The sequence below is a fragment of the Lycorma delicatula genome, chromosome 2, assembly GCF_047948215.1.
Source record: "Lycorma delicatula isolate Av1 chromosome 2, ASM4794821v1, whole genome shotgun sequence".
NCBI classification, from domain to species: Eukaryota; Metazoa; Arthropoda; class Insecta; order Hemiptera; family Fulgoridae; genus Lycorma; species Lycorma delicatula.
In genome coordinates this window covers 158,541,478-158,554,448 of record NC_134456.1, presented here as the reverse complement: position 1 = coordinate 158,554,448, position 12,971 = coordinate 158,541,478, and the positions used below count along the sequence as shown (strand labels likewise).

Here is a 12,971-nt window from a genome sequence, read left to right as displayed (position 1 = left end):
CGGCCTGCATCTGTACAAGACTACATTCACACGTCACGAACAATTGACGTGGCTGCCTACAGGCCCGAATCTAGAAAGCATTATGGCATATCTAAAGACTTCCGGAATATTTGTTAGAAAAAGAATAATAAGTTATCTATAAAAGTACATCATAAATCAATTAAATGTCATATAAAATAAATTTTTACGTTACTAGAGATCGCATTGCACCGACTGCTTCGTAAAATTGAAGTTTTATTCATTCTGGGTTTCTTTTAATTAGCGTATTTTTTAAAAATATTTTGAATGGTAAAACAGGAAAATTGATGGTATTATTGCAAAAATAACTTTTCTTTATCTGAGCTCGGAAATAAAACCACAACCTGAAACGACAACTGTTAGTTTATGTGTATGCATATTCTTTGTAATTGCTGGCTCTGTATTATTTGCGAGAGGTATTTTTATGACTTCCTTCAGATAAGTAATAACCTCAAATCAAACGATTGAATTTTTCTTACTTTATTGAATCGTATTTATTTATAATTACGTTTTTTATGCACGCCAGTATATCATTAGATTTATTTAATATGAAACAGGCAACAGTTTTCCTTTTTCAACTTATTTTAGTGTCCATCATTATTGCAACTGCATTCCCTAATCCTGAGACGGATATGAGTCACTACTTGGGTAAGATACTTTCAGTTAAAACTGTAGTTTGTAAATACAGTATAAATACACACTACATAATAACAATTCTTTGAAATGCACTAACTATAAAAGTTTGTATTTTGGAAAACAATTTTATGGATATAATTTTGGTGTATTCAAACTTCTTGAAAAAATAAAGTAAGAGCTAATTGCATGTTAAAATTAAGAAAAACAATTCTAGCTATTGTCACCTATACAGTAGAAGGATAGAAAGATGCGAATTCTAATATCGAAATTAATTATCAGAAACGATAAAACGGACTTTACAAATATTTCGTAGCGTTTTCTTCCTTCAAATCATGTACCTAGTTTATGTCTCAGGATTGAGACAAAACGTATATCTTATTAAAAAAATTAAATACTTATTAATTATATAATTAAAAAATCCTTTTCGGCACGTCGGAAGGCGGAGGTAGATTTCACCGGTGCTAAATAGGGGATAAAAGGATTTCCTCCTTAAAGTTAAGAAAACTTCAAATTTACTCAATACGACAATGTTTGCACGTTAAAAAAGTTTCGCGTGTTTAGCATACGACAAACCCCATCTTCTTACAATTCCAGTAACATTTTTATCATCCCTTGCCGTAAGAGTTATTCATATAAAAAATTGTTTCAGACAAAAGTTTTAGGTAATGTTGAAATGACTAATGACCACTTTAAACCGATTCGATACTGTGTCTAAGGGAGGTATGACATTTTTGTCTTCAAAACCCCATTTTTCCCACCCCCTGGGGCAGTGGTTGCTGATATCAGAAAGCTTTACTTATATACGTTTTAGGCCCTTATCCAAAGAATAGAATAACTTTAAACGAACTGGATATTTTACTTAATAAGAAAGTTATAGGGATATTTTGTTTTTTGAAAAGCCCCTCCATTTCAGTCCCCATGATCCAATTTTACCCATTAACGAACTCGATCGAGAATTTTGGTCGTTATATTGCATGTATCAATTTGGTATATATATATATACATATAAACTTTTGAACTGACGGTGGTTTTGGGGTCTGACGGATGTGAAACACGAAGATATGTCGAAATTTTCCGGTAGATTTCTTATGAAATCTACCACCTAAAATCTACAAGTGTAACATAACTTTCCTAGCTTCATCCTTATCTATTAATTCAACCCTTATTTTTTTATGGATTCATCCTTATTTTTTATTCCAAATATACTGTTGATTTTAATAAATAATAATGACTATTCTTTTTACTTAAAATTGATAAAATAATTGAAATAAAATATGTTACATGATAATAAATAGGAAATGATTTTAGAAATAGAGTGTTTCTAGAAATACTGGTGTTATATAATTAGATGGTATCGAATGTACTAATCTTATCTCATGTAAAAATTAATAACCTATTGTATGTATATTTCATTAAAACAAAAACATTTTAATTAAATTTTGCTCGTTAATATAAAATTTATTAAATAATATTAAAAGAAAACTAATAAAGGAAATTTACCTGATTGTCTGCATTGGTACAGAAAATTATACAGTCTGACAATTTTACAAAAAGTAAAATTGCTAAAACTACCCCTCGCTCTTACTTAATTTTTCCCTAAATTTAATGTCATCAGTTTTCCACGTGGAAAACCTTTATAAGTCGTAAAGAAGAATCTATGTGGATCCAGTCTGAAGATAATCAAAATACCTGCCAACACACGCAAGTACGTTCGTACATACGTAAGTACAGAAATATGGTAGAAATTTCTATGATTTTTTTTTTTACGTTTTAGTACTCAGGTGGTCATGATATTTCGATAATCGCAAAAAATTATTTTCATTCGAATCTTGGGGTGATCATGTATATTTTCCTTTTGCATCTACAGCTGCGATGTTCCAGTAATACAACTGTGGCTGGAAAAGTAAAAGTCATAAGTTTTATTTAATTTTATAATTTAAATATATTTTATAACATTTGCTCGTATGTGTATATTTTTACAAAAACATTTTAATTAAATCTTGCTCGTCAATATAAAATCTGTTTATTAATATTACAAGATCGTCTCTGCAATGTCTTTTGTTTATTAAAACAGAGAAAATAACAAAATTTACATATTTATTCCTAATATCACGTGGTTGAGCAATATTGGATTAGTACATTTTTATTTGTACACTGTATGAAAGATTCTGTACCTTTATTTAGCAAAGACCATCCTGACCCTAAGGGGAAGATCCTGCCATGTGACGACTCCGGTCGCCACGCCACTCCCTCCGTACCTAGCCCTGATGGGCTTTACCGGAGGTCATCTTCCAGACCTATAGATTAATTGACGTCTCTCAGTCATCATCTTGGCCTCTTCTTGCTACGAATGAAATTTCCACCGATGTAAACTCTATAAACTATCATAACGAAAAATAAATACCCAAAACTACTCATACGAAATAAACTGAGTAGAACAAATTATAAATTTTGAGCTAAATGCTCTATAAAAAAAGAAAATTAAACGAACAATACCGTAAAATAACAAAACAAAAACAACCCCAAAAAAAATTTCTATCACGCCAACTAAAACACCCAAGCGACCCTAGCCACCTGTATGACGTTAAAATCCTTTACTATGCGCCTCCCAAACTCCCTGAATAACCAAATATTTCATAAAATTCTTCTGCTATAACCCATTCGGTCGGCTTTTCCAATTGACAGTCAAATCCAAGTAAGATCTAATATCTTCGAGCTTCACAACCTCTTTCGTCTGTCCTCATAACGAAGACAGACATACAAAACGTGAAAAGCATCGTCCATTATACTACAACTCGGACACAGATCCGAATAAGTCTGGCCAAAACGAACCAATTCATCCCTAAAACCACCGTGGCTCGAAAGAAACTGTGTGGCATATTTATTAGGAGAAACCCAAGAGGTGCCCCTATAAACGTGCCCCGTAAACTCCTCAGATCAAGGAAGAGACCATGCGTATAACGCCCATTGTTGTTTCATCCCAGCCGAGTCAAGTAAATTAGCGACTAAAGGTTATTTACATCAGAAGAAAAATGAGTAATAATAATAATAATAAACATACAGAATAATTACTACAATATATTTATAAAATTGATAGAAAGTAATTTTTAAATATCTATCGATTCCTAACGTTGTAATATTTAAGCGACATTACAATATTAATTATCATTAGTATTTATTAATTACAAAAATTCCCCCAAATATTAATCATTGAAGTTTTGGTGAGTAACGGAAATTAAATTTAAAAAATTAAGAACTAATAATTACAATTATTGTGATAATAAATTTTATATTTATTAAAGCAAGGTTGTTGTCCGAGGTAATTAACCTTTGTACGAATAACCACATCCAATTGTCTTGGAATCATTCACCATTGCTACCTTTGACTTTTACAATTACTCTATGGCTACGGCCACTTCAGTGGATTTTCAAGCTGTAACCGCAGCTTCTATTCACGCAGCTTCAAAATCCACCTCACAGCCACAGCTCTCATTAAAGAAACACGTGCCTGATTTTTAATGCTAGCTCAGTCGTTTGTTTGGGCTCACCAGTACAACATAAATTCATTTTTAAAAAATAAAAATTCTGTTAACACATTAAGTGCCTTATTAATTGTTCACCGACGACGCTGTCGACGTCAAAGAAACGTAGCGAGTACATGATATTGCAAGTGACAGATCAGTAAAGGGAAATTTACACTTATACACAGTAAGCGAAAGAATACCCAGACAATTTGTTTGAGTATTATAGAATGTCCATATCTTGGTTTGAAACGCTACTATCTAAGTTTGAAGATCCATGTAGAAAAAGTGATACTGTATTGTGGGACTGTGTAAGTGCAGAAGAAAAGCTAGCGGTAACTTTAAGGCGAGTGTTAAGTTTTTACACCATAGTATTTTTACAACGCAGTTTATTTTTCATAAAATTATAATTATCAGTTAATTTTAAAGATTGAAAAAGGACAAAACAGAATCCTCATATTCTTCATAAAACTGTCTATGTGCTATTGATGGTGCTCTCAACGTGGCAGGTGACGATGTAGGGTGCTGTTAATATAATAATGTAGGGTGCTGATGTAGGGGATGGAGTTGATATGGAAGTAGTATCGCACAAATTAGGATTCGGATTCCTGTACGTCTGAGTAAGTTGCATGAATTGAATTTGAAACTGAAGTTTGTCACTTGGTTTCATCTTTTTTATACGTAGCAACTGTTACATCAAATATTTCATCTGGGTCCACACAGCCAACTGTGGAAGAGTGGACGGCAATCGGTGATCAGTACGAAAAAAGCGCAAATTTTCCTCATTGATAGAGTATAATTAATGGCAATCTTATAAGAATTATAAAACCGTGGGGTTCAGGGAGTGAATATTTTTAACTACAAGAAGATTTTTTCTATCGTGTTAATGGCTGAAATTGATTCTAACTATTATTTCCGAAATATTGATGCAGGATCTTTTAGCCATGAAGGATACTCAGATATATTGAAAACAACTGAGCTAGGTAAAAACGTTTACAAAAATTTTAAACTTGCCACAGCCTGCCTTTGTCTGACGATCCGGCTGAACAATCAATGTCGTACGGTTTTGTAGCTGACGAAGATTTTGCTATGTGTGAAAATGTCATGAGGCCGTATCCTGCAAGGAAACTGACTTGACAGCAAAGAGTTTATAAATATAGGTTGTCCAGAGCACGGCGTTGCATTGAATGTGGATTTGGCATATTAGCAGATGAATGGCGCATTCTTCATCGGCCAATCGATGTTAGTATTGATATGGTCGACATCATTATCCAAGCATGCTGTGTAATTCACAATTTCGTAAGACAACGAAATGTTTACAATTTTGAAGACACTCTGTCTTGCCCACTAGAAAGTATTCCTGCAATTGAAACAAGAGGAAACAACATTAGAGTTGAAACCAGAGACGGTTTCATAAGATACTTCTGCGTTCTTGCATGCTCAGTAGCGTGGCAAAATCGTTCTTGCAGCATATGAACTTTACAGTACAAGCTACTTACTAGTAAAAGCAATAATTTTGTATTAAATTCTTTAAAATTGTGTACTAGTAAATTTTGTATAACGCCCTGTAGTAGATTATAACTACCACCTATTTACAACCTACTTTATACGACTTGTAACTTAAAAATAAAATTTAATTTGTATTACTGGTTATCAACATTAGATCTTGTGTTTTCGTCTATCTGGTCCCATTTTTCACCAATAACATTCTTAGTTACAGCCATCCAAGCATCTCTTTTCAGTTCACAGGTTTTAAATCATTATGCCTTGTATCATAAAGATATGGATATTTTTCAATTTCAAAAATTGTAAGCTCATCAAGTAGTATTCCGTGATATAATTATTTTAAATATAAAAAACTGAAGAAAATGACACGAATATAGTATAAATAGAAACAGTGATATGCACTTCCAATTTTTCTTTCTTTAAGAGAAAAATAAATAATTTTTTAGTGGCTAAAAATCCTCGAAAAGACTTTATTACTGTATTTACTGAAGGTGTATACTTTACATTCTTACCAATGTACTAAAAAATAACGCTCATCGACAATATTCAAATAAGACCAGTTTTAGAATAATTACTACCATTCTCAGTAAAAAAATTAATTTAATAAATTCTGAAAAAAATTTTGGCAAGTTTCTTATACCAAATCCACAGACATATTTTATAAATTTACGGTAATAAATAAACACATTTTTACTTTAAAATTACAAATACATGATTGGAGAGTCTAGGTACTGTTGAACATTTCTTAAAAAGTGAAGTAAGAAAATTCAGTTGATTTTAAAATTCTTTCTCCAATCAAAAAAGAAGAAACATTTACAAAACTGATAATTATTTGCATTAGTTTGTAAGAAGAAAAATTATTTATTTTTAATTTTCCTACAATAATGTGTTTAATTTAACAGAAGCCGATGAACCGATGCAGTATGCCCGTTTAACTAGAAGTAGCCATATTTGTAGATACTATGACAACAAAGGTAGATTAGTAAAAAACAATCACAAGATGTGTTATGTAAGCTGTTATGTAATACGTCAAGCAATAAAAGGAATCTGTTACAAAAGCGAATGTTACTGCTTGTATGAAAACTGATTTAATTCTTCATTTCATGGCATTATTAAAATTAATAAAAAAAGGTAAACAAATTTATTTGTTGAAGTTATTTTATTTACAAGAAAAAACAGTATGACGATGACAATGTAATTAATAGTATTCCAATCTAACTTAACATTTTTGGTAGTGACCACAAAAATTTATGTACGCGTATTCTTTTTAAGAAATGTTGATTTCTTCTTGAAAATCAATATTATTGTGAATCTTTGTACTAGGTAAATTTTACCCACCAGGTTGATCTAATGCTAAATCATTGTCGTAAATCAGCTGTTTAACTGCTAATTTTCGAAGTCGAAGGTTATGAGATTCAAATTCTAGTAAAGGTAAGTTACTTTTATACGGATTGGAATACTAGACAGAGGATACCAGTATAATATTATGGTTGGGTTTCAATTAACCACAAACCTCAGGAATCCTCAGCCTGAGTCCATATGACTAACCAAGAATAACTACATGGAAATGATATGCACCTCATTTCCATGTAGTACATATCATCTTCATCTAAAGTTCATCAATTGACCAAAAGTTTGGTTCGTCAATTTGACCATGGGGTTGTTTATTGTTCCCTACTTGAACAGATTGTAAAGTACCTAATGCATGGTGTAGAAGTTTGAGAACGTTGCGTAGGTAGCAGAAATATAAAACAAAAATCTCTGCATTTAACTAACAATAATTAATATATACAGTCCCGCCGATCTTCATAAATGAATGGCATGACTCTTGAGTTTTATTTAGAATGTTCCGAGTTCAAATCCCGGTTAAGTATGACATTGTTTATACCCTCCAATAATCAATGATGAAAGAAAGAACTATATCATTACAAAAAAAAAATTAATGATAATAATAAAAAACGACTAATTCAAACAATAATTTATCAAATAATCAAATTTATCCTATATAAATATATATAACCAATAAAATGATCGATATGAAAAGTTTAAAGTTTTTATTTTGTTTAATTTTCCAAAGAGTTAGTTGGAATGTATTGCTGTAATAATTGTTCCAATAAATATAATTTATTTCAAAGCTTCATTCTTGCCTACGATACCAGATTACAGAAATTTATGTATTTCTCATTATTTTCAATTAAATACAATATTATTTTTATCTATAAACGAGCTTTAAGTCTGCATAGATTCCATTCCTGAACAGGTATAATCGCAAGTATTTATTAACACTTTTGTTACATGAAAATCAAATGGGGGTTTTCTATGTGAATGCTATAATAGGAAAATGTTTAATAAATTCGAAAACAATAGCTGCTTTGAATTATTACTTTCATAGAAAATGATGAAATAGTTAGGCATTATGGACAACCTTAATTACTTCTGATCTGCTGGAAAACGGGAGGGAGTTGAAGAGAAACCTCTAGGGAACTATATTAACATAGGATTAATAGTTTTTTTATGTGATCTGGACGTAGTACTAAAAAGATACTAATACTTAATTAAGGGGTCTTTCAAATTGAGCACAAAAGATTAGTAGATTGTGGTGACATTGATTTTTTTCTTTTCAAGCGTCATTTGTTTGACAAATGACAAATCGTCGTGGAACGCTACACGTCTCAACAACGTTTACAAATCATAAAAATCTATTATCGAATTATGAAATCCATTACAGTAATATATCGTTTACTTAGCGATGTTTATGAAATAAAATAAAATTTTATTTCATAATTCTACTTTCGGTGGGCATAATCGGCCCAATTAATTCATAGTTTGGTTAAAAAATTCGAATAGAATTTTCTCTACTTGATGTTGAATCGCCAATTCACAAAAGAAGCGCAAGGAGTCAAGAAAATATAGCTGCTGTAAGTACAAGTGTTGGTGAAAACCAAGATTTATAGGTCTCACAAGAATTAAGTCTTTCTTTAACAACATGGTAAATCTTCAAAATCTCGGTCTACACTCATATAAGATTCAACTAACTAGAAAATTGATCGGACTATTCTTTACGTAGGCAGTTTGCTGATGGGAGTCTAGAGAAGCTCCAAGTGTATCCAAAAGTTTTCATGAGAAAAAATCATCTTTTCAGATGAGCTCATTTTTGGCTTGATGGCTTTATACCCAAGCAAAATTGCCGAATTTAAAGATGATTCCAATCCACAAATAATTCAAAAGCAACCACTACGTCCGAAAAAATTATTGTTTGGTGTGGATTGTGGGTTGATGTCATCACTGAGCCATTTTTTTTTTCTGAAAATGAGCAAGTACATGCTGTTACAGTAAATGGGGAACTATTCATGATTTTTTGTTTGCAAATTTTTAAAATTTGATTTGAATGAAATGTGGTTTCCACAGGATGGTGCCATATGCTACATAGCGGCAGAAACAATTATGTTATTGTGTCAAAAGTACGATGATTCGATAATTTCACCAAATGGTAATGTTAATTGGACATCAAGATCGTGTTATTTAACTCGCTTAGAATTTTTCTCTGGGATTACGTTAAGTTACACAAGTTTATAAGCCAGTAACGATTTATGACTTGAAAGAAAATATTCGCCTCGTTATTAGTGGAATTCAAACTGTTTTAAGCGAAAGAGTCTCGCAAAATTTTGTTGATAGACTTTGCTACCTACGTCAAGCATAGCTTAGTGTGTCTTATGAATGATATTGAAAGGTAAGGTAAGGTAACCTTCAGAATCATCCATCCCATGTATAGAGAAACGCCAGTCTCTGTACAGTCTTTCTTTATATCATATAAAGAAAGAAGGTATAAAAGGAATAAAAGCCTTAAAAATCTCAGTATGGCCAAATTTTACCGTGGGAACTGAAATCCGGGCGAATTTTTTCTCTAGTCGTAGCTCGACCGTTTTCAGCCATATGTTTGTATGTTATAAGCTTAAAAAAAAAATCGGTTGATATTACACATAGGTTTTGTTTTATTGCTATTTTACTTTTCACACGGAAAATGAAAGACCCTTCATAATCGTGTAATTAAAGAAGGCTACAAGATGTTCCATTTATCTAGGATTCTATAGTAATTGTTGAAAATGCAAATTAATTTATAGTAAAATTTTATCTTTTAAAATAACAATAACGCCTCAAAATATTGAAAATATAATAGTAGGTACATCAATAACATTAGAAAAATTACTCTGCCTCTAATAATATTGTCATTTTTCTTCAAAGAAATTACAGATGAATAGTTCCGTCGGTTTTATCGAATGATGTTAGCCGATTTAAAAAAGGTTTTTTACCACCACATAGACTTGAAGCTTGCGCATAAGTTTGATTGCACGGTGAATACGGGTAACTTGTACGTCGTATGGGTAAAATATGGAAATTTTTTTGTAAATAAAAAATTATTGTCTGATCTGGAGTCAAGCGTGGAACCTTACGGATGGATGGCCGAGATACTGCTACACTGCCTTAAATGTTTCATACATAGTCTAATCATGTTTAACAAAAGAAAATTAAAAATTGAAATCAGAGGTAAAACGCTAAGGAATCATACGTTATATTTTTTTAAATTATAATCTTTTTTAACTGGTGTAGTGCAACAATTTGTTTTTAATTTATCGGTTTCTTAAAACCGATCTTATCAGATTAAAAAACTGTAAAAGTACTAATCTTTCAATTTGTGGCGCTTTTAGATTAATTTTTGATTTTATTTTAAATATGAATACACAAAATCCTACTCAAAACAAAACAAAATTGGGTCGACTTTCATAATCATCCCATGTATACAAAAACGCCAGTCCCTTTATATCAATAAACACGCAAAAAGAAGGTATAAAAGGAATAAAAGCCTTAAAAATCTCAGTATGCCTCATTTTACCGTGGGAACTGAAATCCGGGCGAAATTTTTCGCTAGTCGTAACTCGACCGTTTTCAGCCATATGTTTGTATGAACGTTTTTTCTTATTTCAAGCTTTAAAATCAGTTTCCAAACTATTTCCCTTTACTCCTGAATCACTCTAACCAATATATAACAATTGCACGTGACGAATGTTTTTAGTCGAACCATATCCTATCGTAGTAATTTTTTTTAGTTATCCGATCTTCCTTTTAAGTTTAAAAAATATTCTATAATAACATTATGATAAATAATTATTGATTCTTTTACAAATGTGGAATACTATAAGTTACTATAAATTAAAGCTTATATTTATTTCGTTACTTACACGCTCGTACGCACTCCTGAGTTTATGAGATTAATAATATCAAGACCAAATTCAACAGTGATGAATCTACTTTTACTTTCGTTTTAGTTCCAAATTAAAGCTGTAAATACTTAAAAATATATCATCCCTGCTAAATAATATTTTTTTTAAACACCAACCTATTAGATGAAATAAAAAAATATTTTATAAAGCGTGTTTTATGATTACTAAATTTAGTAAATCAGTAAAACTGGAATTAAAGTTTCCTAATTTCAGTAGGTGCCCATATAAAAGGGACAAAAATTCTGAGAAATAATCAACTTGTTCATTAAAATCTAATTGTTCATTAAAAGGGAGTGACCTAGTCGAGGAGTTTATAAGCTTAGTTTTGCTGAATACTTCCACACATCAAATATTTCCTTGGATGGAAATATTTGGTATGTGGAAGTATTTGGTGTGTATTTCCAAAATTCCAGAAGGTTCTCCTTTGGGAATTTTGCAAACGACAGTTTTACAAAAGAGAAATTTTTTTAGCAGCATAAATTTAAACATTGTGAACACAAAAATGTTAATCAATAATCCCACTCACTACCATACTGGTATTTTACCTTACATATGTTAAACACTTACATATGTTTAACACTTTCGATACTTTGTTTTATTTTTACTTACTTGTACGAAATAAAAGAAGTATTGTGATCGCGAAAAATTTCGATTTTCAGATTTCAACGGAAATATTCGTTTTGACCATCCCTGAATCCATTCTGACTAGTTTTGGCGTGCCGTTTGTACGTACTTATGTACGTACGTACGTATACATCTCGCATAACTCAAAAATGATTAGCCGTAGGATGTTGAAATTTTGGATTTAGGACTGTTGTAACATCTAGTTGTGCACCTCCCATTTTGATTGCAATCGACTGAAGCAAAGTGTCCAAAAAAAGACCAAAATAAAAAAAAAAATTAATTTTGGATTTTTTCTTAACTTACTGCAGTAATAAGCCCTCATTGAGGGATCTTCAAATATAAATATCATCAGTAGTACTTTTTCATTAGTTCCAGAGTTATAACCAAATAAAATTTTAATTTATGAAATATTTGTTTCTTACAAGGGGAACACACATCGGTTCAAATCAGACTCCTTTTTTTAATTTAAATATATTGATTTATTATTAATTATTAACCTCTGACTGTAAAAAAGTTTTACGATAAATAATAATTCATTAATAACAATAAAAAATAAAAATCATAAGTTATTAATGAAATCAAATTTTATGCACTTTTAATTTTTTTTAAAATGTGTATATGTAATTTAATAGGTGAACAAGAAAGTCATGCGGTGTCCACATCAGAATTTTTGGATTCTACACAACTAGATTGATCGGTAATAAATTCATAGCGAGGATGCAGAGATCCTCTGAATATCTGGTGTAATGTGGACTTTCGGGTACTTCAAGTTTTGCCTAAATAATAATAATCTTTTTTTAGATGCCACTTCGGAAGTGTCCGGAGGGCAACTCATAAAGTATAACTGTTTTTGCTAAAATTAAACTTTATATTCCCACTTAAAATACAAAAAAACATCTTAAATTATTTATGTAAATTTTCTATTTAAAATTGTGAAACTTATATAGAATTGAATGTTGTTCTTATTTTTTTTATTCAATGTTAAACCATTTTTCATTTGTTGCAGGATTCTATTAGTGCAAATGTTCTACAAATATCAATACAAGCATTAAAGTTGTCTTGTAATTTATTCATTCATATGAATAAAAAAAAAATCAAGGTAATATATTTTGTGATAACGTAATGAAATAAAATGAAATTTTTTTTCGTAATAATTTTTTTTTTCATACCTACATCCGACTTTTTTTTATACTGATTTTCAGAATATATGAAAACATAGAAGATATTTTTGGAACGATGATGCATTTCCTTTCAAAAATCATAGTTTTAAATTTGTACGTTTTTCAATAAATATTTTTAAAAATATTTCATGTCGTGTTAAAACTTTATTTTATTTTTTTATCTACCTCAATTAAACATTGTAATATATAAATATGAGGAATTAATA

General features: G+C 30.6%; 1 long non-coding RNA gene across 1 annotated transcript; it reads left to right on the top strand.

The window, feature by feature from the left end:
- The first annotated feature begins 399 nt into the window (after window positions 1-399).
- On the top strand, window positions 400-12,713 carry LOC142320282 (uncharacterized). The gene is made up of 3 exons (XR_012755335.1): window positions 400-666; window positions 6,584-6,812; window positions 12,591-12,713. It is a non-coding gene; the product is annotated as an uncharacterized LOC142320282 (long non-coding RNA).
- Window positions 12,714-12,971: the final 258 nt, after the last annotated feature.